A 10,088-nucleotide genomic window follows, 5' to 3' on the forward strand; every position below is an offset into this window, starting at 1 on the left:
TAGGACTATATCCTAATGTGATCAAAGAAAAAGGAAAAGAACCCATATGGATAAAAATATTCATAGCAGCTCTTTTTGTGGTGGCAAAGAACTGGAAATTGAGAGGATGGCCATCAATTAAGGAATGGCTAAACAAGTTATGGTATATAATTGTAATGGAATACCATTGTGCTATAAGAAATGACAAACAAGATGGTTTCAGAAAATCAAGGAAGACTTATATGAACTCATGCAAAGTAAAGTAAGCAGAACAAGGAGAACATTATACATAGTAACAGCAACATTGTAATAATGATCAACTCTGAAAGAATTATCTACTCTGATCAAGACAATGATCCAAGACAATTCCAAACGAATTATGGGAAAAAAAGCTATCCACCTCCAGAGAGAGAGCCAATGAACTCTGAATGCAGATTGAAACATACTTTTCCCATTTTCTTTTTTCTTGGGTTTTATGTATGTGTGTGTGTATGTGTATGTGTGCATTATGTGTTTTCTTTTATAACATGGCTAATATGAAAATATATTTTGCATGGTTTCACATGTACAACTGATATCATACTGCTTGCCTTTTTAAGGGGTAAAGGAGGACTGGGAGGAAGGGAATTTAGAACTCAAATCTTTGAAAAGTAAATGTTAAATTTATATATATATAACATATATATATGAGTGTATGAGTGCACATGTGTATGTATGTATATGTATGTAATATACACATCATTATACATATACATGCATGTGTGTATATGTATATATGTATATGTTCATATATAATAGGGAAATATTTAATTAAATAAATAAAAATATATTAGAAACAAAATAAACAGAACACTATCTCAATGCATATGTGTGGGAAAAAGCTGGAGATGTTGTGGCATGTGACCAAGAAAAAAATTGTAAGAACACTGGTTGTTATTTGAACAAATAATGAGCACAAAGGGTTAAAAGATAATTTTTAAAGATGTGCTAGCTCTTAATAGGTTGGTTTTCCCCCATACAAACCAAAAAACTGCAGTCACAGCCCTCATGTTACATATGGAACCCACACTCTCTTGCTTCTACTCCAGTAACAACTAAGGAAAAACCAGGCCATTTTATTCTCAACATGAAAATGATAGTTCCTTAGACCTATTTATGAACTAGAATGTTCTCTTTTCTAGTAGATTTCTGACCCTATTCTCTTTAGCACATTTCCTAGTTTTTTTCATTGTGGGCTTTCAAATATGTTTCTCTCAACACCACGAAGAATGGATGTTCAAAGTCTTGTGGTAATAATAGCAGTAGTAATTCATGTTTATACGCCATAAGGTTTACTAAGTGTCTCACCTATAGTACATGTAATACATTTCATTTCCTCCTCAAGACAAAACTGTGAGATAGAATCATATCTCATGCTGGAAGGGATGCCAGAGGGCATCCGGTCCCAGTCATTCTTTGTACAAATAAAGAAGCTGAGGACCGGGGAGGTTTAAAGAATTTACAAAAGTCAAGCAAGCATTTCGCATAACAAGTATGAGCCCAATTAAGATACTCAGACTCCAGAGGCAGTGTTCATTCTTCAGTATCAAGCAGGCACTTGTTTTTCTCTAATTATCCCCATCCTACAGAGGAGGAAACTGACTGATGATCTGAAAGATGATGCCCCTTGCCCACATTCGTGTAGCTAGTAAATAGTAGAGTGATGCCAGTCCTTCTAACTCTGGATCCAGCATTCTTTCCTCTACATCAGCCTATATAGTAAACAAAATATCATTATTGTGGTGTCTTGGGATATATTAATATAAAATAGGCTTAGTAAAATGCAACAATATGTCCATTGTTTTGTTCTCCCAGATGTTATTCATTAGGCAAAAGTAAAACTGTGTCTCCACAAGTCACAGAGCAGTAAGCAAATGAAACATATGACCAAATTTTATATAATATTTATGTGTAAAGGACAAATACGACTTGCATAAGTGCATAATTCAATTTGCAGATCTAATAAACGATCAAAATATATTTTACCATATCAGTTCTGAATCCAATAAAAAGAAAGTAGAGAAAAACATTTGAACTAATGAATGTGGAAAAAAGTTCAGAGGGCATTTAGGGGTATAAAGACAAAGCAGTCATTTTTCTTTATTCATAACAAGAGTGAAGAGAACATGGATTTCTTTGATGCAACTGAATTTTTTAAAATAAAATGAAAACCTTAAAGGTAATGTAAGGAATCCTTTGAAACCAAATTTAATAACCTGCTTTCAGCCTTTAAAGATCTTTCATTAAAGCTGTTGAAGAACAAGGATTTCTTTTTTCCCATCTTTTACTTGGTCACACTTGATATAAAAGTATAAAATTTTAGGTACTTAAGAATGCTGCCTACTTGTGTAATATCTTCTCTACAAGGTTCACAAACATTTTTCTAGCAAAGTACCATGGATAATAGCAGTGATCACAGAATTTCAAAGTTGAAAAGAATAATAGAAAGTGAAATTGATGGGGTGTGAGACCCCCACAAAGACCAGGGTACCAGGGGCAAGTTGTCTGGAGAAGAATTCATGAGCTCAAGCATTGTTGAAGTCAAGGTAAAGATTTACTACACTTTTCAATGGGCAAGAGTTCTTAGGGAACCTGCAACCTTAAATGGGTACAGGGAAAGTTTATATAGGATATTCTATAGTACCGATTGTGCCAAATATGCTAAGTAGGTGTTTTGGGGTGAGATTAGGGAGTGGTTAAGGAGTGGTCAGTTATTAAAGGAACATGCACTTTTGGTATCTACTGCACAAGCATTTTCATCTGGAAATAGCCCAAGGGGAGGCTACCTGGAGGTGTGGTTTTAGGCCTGAAATGTCACTAAGTCAATCAGTGGTCAGGGCTGACCAGGAAAAACCAGGTTTCTCTCGTCAATGTCTTGTTAGACAAGATTAATGTAAGGGAGTATAGGTAAGTCTAAGTCTAGGATACATATATGATTGGTCATTACATCATTATGACCGAGTGCACAGTTGGTTAAGCCAGTACACAGCTAGTTAAGCCTAAGCAGTTCTACAGGTGCAGCTGGCTACTACAGCAGGAAGGGAGAAAATGGTTGTTGCAAGGGCAGGCTGTGTCCTCGAGCTTGGGAGAATCTGCCTGGGATAGTATTTTGAAGCTAGGGAGAAATGTGATTTTTAAAGAGAAAGGTGATTTTAGAATTGGGGCCCAAGTACATGCAACCAAGCACGTCATCAGAATGACTAGGCTGAGGTCACATAGGTAGTAAATAAAACACTGGGACTAGTCTGGTTCTAGTCTACATTTCAATTAAGCAATAAGCATTTATTCAATAACTACTGTGCTAGAAGCTGGTGAGACAAAAATCAAAAAACAAAAAAACCCAGTCCTGACCTCAAGAAGCTTACATTCTTTTGGATTTATGATGGCTCCAAACTTATTTTACATCCCTCCCAATCATGCTCTCTCTGTTTCAGACAAATTGGTCTCCTTCCTGGTCTCCAAATTTGGTATCTCATTTCCAGCCTCCACACCTTTGCACTGAATTTCCCCCTGCCTCCATGACATAAATTCTTAGTTTCCTTCAAAATTCAACTCAGTTGTCCCATTTTAGAGGAGGCCTTTCCTGACACCCTACTTATTTTGCACACACATACACAGGTGGAATGTGTTTGTTTTCCCTAGTAGTCCAAGTGCTTAGCACAGTAATTTGCATGTAAATAAGCAGTTGGAAAGTTTTCATTGAATTGAATTGCTAAATTTACTTTGGTATTTAATATAAAATGTACTACCTGCAAAATCAGATTATGATGGGTAAATAAACCTCTTGAAAGCTAGACAGAAAAAATTAAACATTGCAAGTGGTCAACATAAGTATCACAAAACTGGCCCTCTGAAACTGTTTCCTAATCTGTAAAATGGGGTGGGGGGCAGTAGTGACACTTGTCCTAGAAGCTTGTTGTAATGATTAAGTAAGATAATTTCTGGAAAATTATTTTTAAAGTCATAAAACTGTAAGTAAGCTGGGATACCATTGCTACACTCAATCATTTTGTGCAGCACTCATTTCTAGCAATGAATTTTAAAGAATCCCTCTCACCTAGATAAAGTGCAAATTTTTTAGTGTTGTCTGCTCCCATATTTTCAGCACATGATATTTGAAGACTGGTAGTAAATTGTAAAGAACGAAATTAAATAGTTATGTAATGAAATATTCAAACTCATCATTAAGATACAACTGGCATTTAGTAAATTCCACATTTGCCTTTTGGAACCTTTCCCTAAGACTTTAATGCAATTCTTCATCAGAATGTTTGATAGCAATATTTTTTCTCCCTCTATTCTTCTGTAACAAGTACTACTACAGAGAGTAGCCAATGAGAATTATCATGAACCATTAATACAATTAATATGAATCATTAAGGATACAGTGATAACAGGTTGATTTTTTTACAGCCTTCAATGGATACATCTCCTACCAGTCAATAAGTTAGACATTAAATCCAATTTTATATTTCAGTGTCTCCGAAAGTTTCCACACTATAAAAGGAGATATTTGCAACATACAATCTATCTATTCCATATTCAAGTTTTCACTATTTAAATAAAGAGATTTATAGAACATGAGAATGTAGCAGAAGACAGAAATATGTGAGGAAAGAGCACAGTTTTTTAGAGTCAGGGGACCTAAGATCAGATCCCAACTTTGATAATTGCTTCCAATGTAACACGCAGAGACAATGTGACAATGTCTCAGAACTTCATAATCTTCATTTGCAAAATGAAAAGGTTAGACTAAATGATCCCAAGGATCCCTTTTAGCTCTAAGTCTTTGGTCATATGATGAAAGATGGGCTATAACTAAAATAATATATCTCATCCCACATTTTTCAGTCTCAAAAGCAACAGAATATTTTATGTATATATTTTATAACCAAAGAATTATTGAGTTGTGGGAAGAACATCTGAGGCCATCTCTATCCAAGCACTCCCTGAAGCATGAAATGTGTTTTAAAATATCCCCAACAATTAGTCTCCCACTTAAATACCTCCAGTGACAGGAAACTTACTATCATCCCTTGATAACACCTTCTGTTTTTGGAAAGCTACAATTTCCATTTTTTTAAATATCAAGTCTCAGTCTACCTCCCTATAACTTCCATCCATTCATTTGAGCTCCGCCCTCTAGGACCAAGCGTAACAAGTCTCAGAAATCTGAATTTGCTTTGTATCTGAAAAAACAATAGACCAACTCTTCATCTATCAAGTGTTGTGAAATGAAATCACAATGGAATCAATGAAAGTTTGCAAATTATAATTTTGTGGTACCTTTAAGATCTGACTACCTTGAAATGATAAAAATTCTGGGTCTGTCTGAAAACTGGTGTTTTACCTTCTCAGATGTACAAGAAAAAAACAAAATAGCTTTGTGTTCTTCCTGAAATGTCATTAATGTGCTAATGTTTCAGCAAGAAATAGCATTTGGGAAATACCACCTTCCTTTGACTGGTGCTCCAAATACCAAAGGCAAAAGGTACCTGCCAAGTAAGAAGGCAGAACATAGCCACGTCATTAACCACATGTTAACCTTAATGCCTCAGGGCTATTTTGGTCCCATTTCTTACTGGGGTCATTACTGTTTTTGCCTATTGACTCAAGGATGTGACAATATTTTCTGTTACTATCAGATATGAATGCTCTTGAAGACTTTATGTCACAGTGACCAGGATATGTACCTCTTAAAATGACTCAAAGACTATAACCTTCCCTTTCTCCCCAAATCATCTGGGATTAGGTCTATTTGCCAATTTCAGATCCAGATTCACAACTCAGAGAAATGGAAGCAAGGTATTTTTCTACTTGCAAATGATCCTTGAGATCTTATTTGAAAAGTGCTAGTAGGAAAACACAGATACTCAAACTAAACAATGTACCTCCTCTATAAGGAAAGGATTTGCTCCTTAATTAAGAGAACAGCTTCAGGAAGAGTGCACACAGGGCAGCTGGGCGATGCAGTGGATAGGACACTGGCCCTGGAGTCAGAAGGACCTGAGTTCAAATCTGGATTTAGACACTTACTGGCTATGTCACCCTAGGCAAGACACTTAACCCTGACTGACTCTTTTAAAAAAAAATGAAAGAATGCACCCACAGTAATGGAGTAAGGGAACATCTGATTTACCAACAACTCTGCATAAAGAGACTGCAAGTAAATCATCCTCACACCAAGATTTTGCCATCTTTAGAACCACCAAAGTATTCATGTAGACTCTCCTCCAAGACAATTAATTACTGGGGTTTTACAGAAACACAAATATGAAGGTGTGGTACCTTTCCATAAAAACTGTGCACATGCCCTCAACATGAAAATCCATTTTTTCTGACTGGCAGCTCCATCTGATTCCCATGTGGTTGCATATCTCCACATCTGGCTCTTAGCTCCAGTTCCCTGGTAGGACTCTTTTGCTGGATCCTCCTCAATGGAGAATTATGCAGGTAATTCCCTTACTTTTCCCTGGATAGATAATCTCATTATGAGCCCACTTCTAAGTAAATCTTTTTCTTTTATTAAGATAGTGTTTATTTGCTTTCCCTCTGTCAAACCCTGAGCCTGTGGCTTTCCCCAGGACTGCCTGGCAAGATGGAAGGGGAGGTATACATAGGCTGGAAGAGACATGTAAGGATCAGGAGGAAAAGGAGGAACATTCAGAACTGTTGGGGGATAGAAATGGTTCCATCACATGGCGAAGAGGATGAGGAAGGCCACCATCAGCAAAAGAGCCCCACGGCCTCAGACAGGATAAAGCCCAGGAAAAGAGCTGCTGCTTCAGGGAGGGGTTCCTGGCATAACCAATCATGAGTCTTCCAAACACAGTCCCAATACCAGCTCCAGAGCCAGCCACCCCCAGAGTGGCAGCCCCAATGAACTTGGCTGCTGTGTCAATGTCCCTTGAGACGGCACTAGTTTGGAATTCACATTTGGGGACAAGTGATGTCAAGGGACCTGATGCTGCCAAAATGCTGAGGTTCTCATCCGTCTGAACCTCTGGCTGTTTTAGCACCACTGCAGATAGCGATCTACTCAGCAGCTGAGAACTGCCCCTCACAAGGGCAACGGTAGAGATCAACTTGGCCCAGGTTGACATTCTCAGGGGGTGAGAGGCAAAGCTGAAGAGCTGCAGGCAGAACAGAGGAGACAGAGAGCTTCCAGGTAAAACTTAACACCATTCAAGGCTCCTTGAGGCAGCAAAATGGCAACCCTGACCAACTTCAGACCCAGAACTGAGAGACTATCTTAGCTTTCATCTTAATAAAAATATGGGGGACAAATTTGATAGCTATTACGTTGGGATTTGTGTTATCTGTATTAGTCCTGTTTGGTGGGGCAGAGGAACATGGAAGAAGAAGGACAGAAATGAGGCAATCATTTCTTTTTTGTTTCATAAAATTGACTCTCAACAATTCAGAAGTTTTTTATCTGATTTGAAACTTCTTTCTTCTCTTGCTCTTGCCACTTATTTGGGTGCTTTCCCTCTATTTTTTATTTATCCTCTCTATAGCTTATTTGTACATAGTTGTTTGCGTGTTTGAGCTCCTTGAGAGCAGGAACTGTCTTTATCGTGTATTCTCAGGTCTAGAACAGTGCCTGGCACATAGTAGGCACTTAACAAATATTTTTGACTGACTCTAGCAGTTATCCACATTTTTCCAAATCCTAGATTCTTAGCTTGCAGAGATAACTTAGCAATTAATGCAATCACAAAAAGACCACAGTCAAGGAGAAGTCCTGAATATATGCAAGTTCAAATAAGAATATCCGAATAAGAAACTTACTTCTACTAAATTTTGTTGATGAAACAAAAATTAGTTTGGCTACTTTGAGTACTGGTCTGGTTAAAAAGTCTTGAGAAACAAAATAGCATTGTTGTTTAGTTGTTTTCAGTTGTATTCAAGTCTTCTTGACCTCTTCTGAGGTTTTCTTGACAAGAATAGTAGGGCGGTTTGCCATTTTCTTCTCCAGTTCATTTCACAGATGAGGAAACTGAGACAAACAAGGTTAAGTGACTTGCCCAGTGTTGCTTATTGAGTAAAGTGAAGTTTAGAGAGTTGCTGTGAATTTCAATGACTGATGCTCTCCTTAAGCCCCATCCCCATGTGATCTATGGTTCTCTGAAGGAACTTCAGCATTTGGTGCACTGGATATCTTTACCACAGACCTCTGGATACGTGAAGTTATGATAATTGTTCTATATGAATTCTGCCCTCCTAATGTGCCCATTCTTTAACTCTGCCATATTAGAATTTAACAATAAAACCTGGATTTAAATCCTTACTCCAGACACTTGTGTTAGCTACGTGACATTAGGCAAATAACCTCTACGATCCTCAAATTACTCCTTGGGACTAATGTATGTTTTAGACATAAAGGGTTCTAGTTTTCTTCTTGTAGTTGATTCTTAAGTTTAAAAAATAAAACCCCTGTCTCTACCCAGTACTGATAGCTGGTCTATTTCTCCAGAGGTTCTTTATAGTCCAAGACCACATTTGGGCTCTTAGCTGTGATAATTTTGCTGCTCATTTCTTCACCAACTAAGTGATGATCCACTTTTTAGATGAATATCTCATTAGTCAAGGCCACCATAAAGTGGCATACAGGGCCTGAATATGCTCACTAACCCATCATTTTATGTTAAAATATTTTGCATATATTCACTGAAAACAGATGGCAACATATGGCAGAACATCTATGCTATACATTACAAGAAAGGCAGGGCATGCCTAATGAAGAAATTTATTCTAAGAAGGAGCTGAAATTCTCTCAAATTTAAATTCAAATATACAACATGACTGAAAAAAATACACTAGAGCTTTGGAAATCTGGAGTGCAAAGTAAATAATTAGTCAAAATGCTTTTAATGGTAGCATTATAAAATGTTCTGTGTCTAGTTATCATGTACATTTTTGCAATGTGTAAATACGTGTGCCCACATCTATCAGTTGTTTAAGTTTTTGTTCCTTTTTAAGGAGATAAAAATATTTGTTCAACATGTGTTTGTGAAATCACAAGTCTCAAGAAGATGAAGGAAAAAGTAGAGGAGAAAAAAAGGGTGAAAATATTAGGAGAAAGAATAGACCTTATACTGTTATAGCACTTACCAAAAGCTTTTTCAGTCATTATGTCATCCAATCCTTACAAAAACCTTGGAGACACGGCAGGTATTATTATCCCCATTTTACAGAGAAGGAAACAGACTCAGAAAAGTTAAATGATTCCCCAATGTTCATAAAGCTAGTTATTGTCAGAGGCAGGACTGAAATTAACAATTGTCTAAACTCACGAGCCTTGGATTTGCTGCTAACTCCATGATGCAAATCCTTTATATGTTTGTGTCTTTCCCTCGTACAGTGCTATCAATGCACTCAAACAGGTGTTTGCTGGATAACATTGTGTTCAGTAGGCATCCACAATGAACCATACGTAAGCACAAATAGTACCAAGGACACACATGCTCACAGATTTCTCTCTAGTTACTCTACAGACAAGGATAAATGCCTTATAACTTACAGTTTCATTAATGTAATTTTGTGGCTGAATTCTAGGAGATATAAAAGTAATACACTTTTTATAACAATGTGGATGTTAGAGCTAAAGTGATAAACTGTATTTGCTGGCATCTTCTATATAGCTTTTTAGGGGAAATATACTGACTGCACTGTCCATCGCATCAGTTTCTCCCTCCAAAGGTTTTTCATAGTAGATAATACTGAAATACCTCTAACCACGCTGCCCAGTATCTATTTATATATTAGTTAATATAATTAAAGACTTTAGGAGTTATGAGGAACATTCAAGATGAACTAGTCTAGTGCCTTCATTTTACAAATGCAAGATGTGTGTGGCCCATATAAGATGTATCTGTCTGTGCAACTCCTGGGGAGGCACTGATAGCTATTTCTGAAGTCTTGCCCACCCTTCTCCAAAACAGAATTCCATTCCTGCATGGAATTGAAATAGGAGAAGAGGCAAAGAGGCTGACTGCTCAATTTTCCACTGAAAGAAGGGTAATAGACTAGAATCAATCAATCAATCAATCAACATTTATTAACAGCCT

At 37.1% G+C, this 10,088-nt stretch overlaps 1 pseudogene; it reads right to left on the reverse strand.

Annotated features, from left to right (window-relative positions):
• Positions 1-6,659: 6,659 nt before the first annotated feature.
• LOC140512270 (ATP synthase F(0) complex subunit C2, mitochondrial pseudogene) lies at positions 6,660-7,121 on the reverse strand (annotated as a pseudogene).
• Between the last annotated feature and the right edge of the window lie 2,967 nt (positions 7,122-10,088).

The sequence above is a fragment of the Notamacropus eugenii genome, chromosome 6 (genome assembly GCF_028372415.1).
Source record: "Notamacropus eugenii isolate mMacEug1 chromosome 6, mMacEug1.pri_v2, whole genome shotgun sequence".
Taxonomy (NCBI): Eukaryota; Metazoa; Chordata; class Mammalia; order Diprotodontia; family Macropodidae; genus Notamacropus; species Notamacropus eugenii.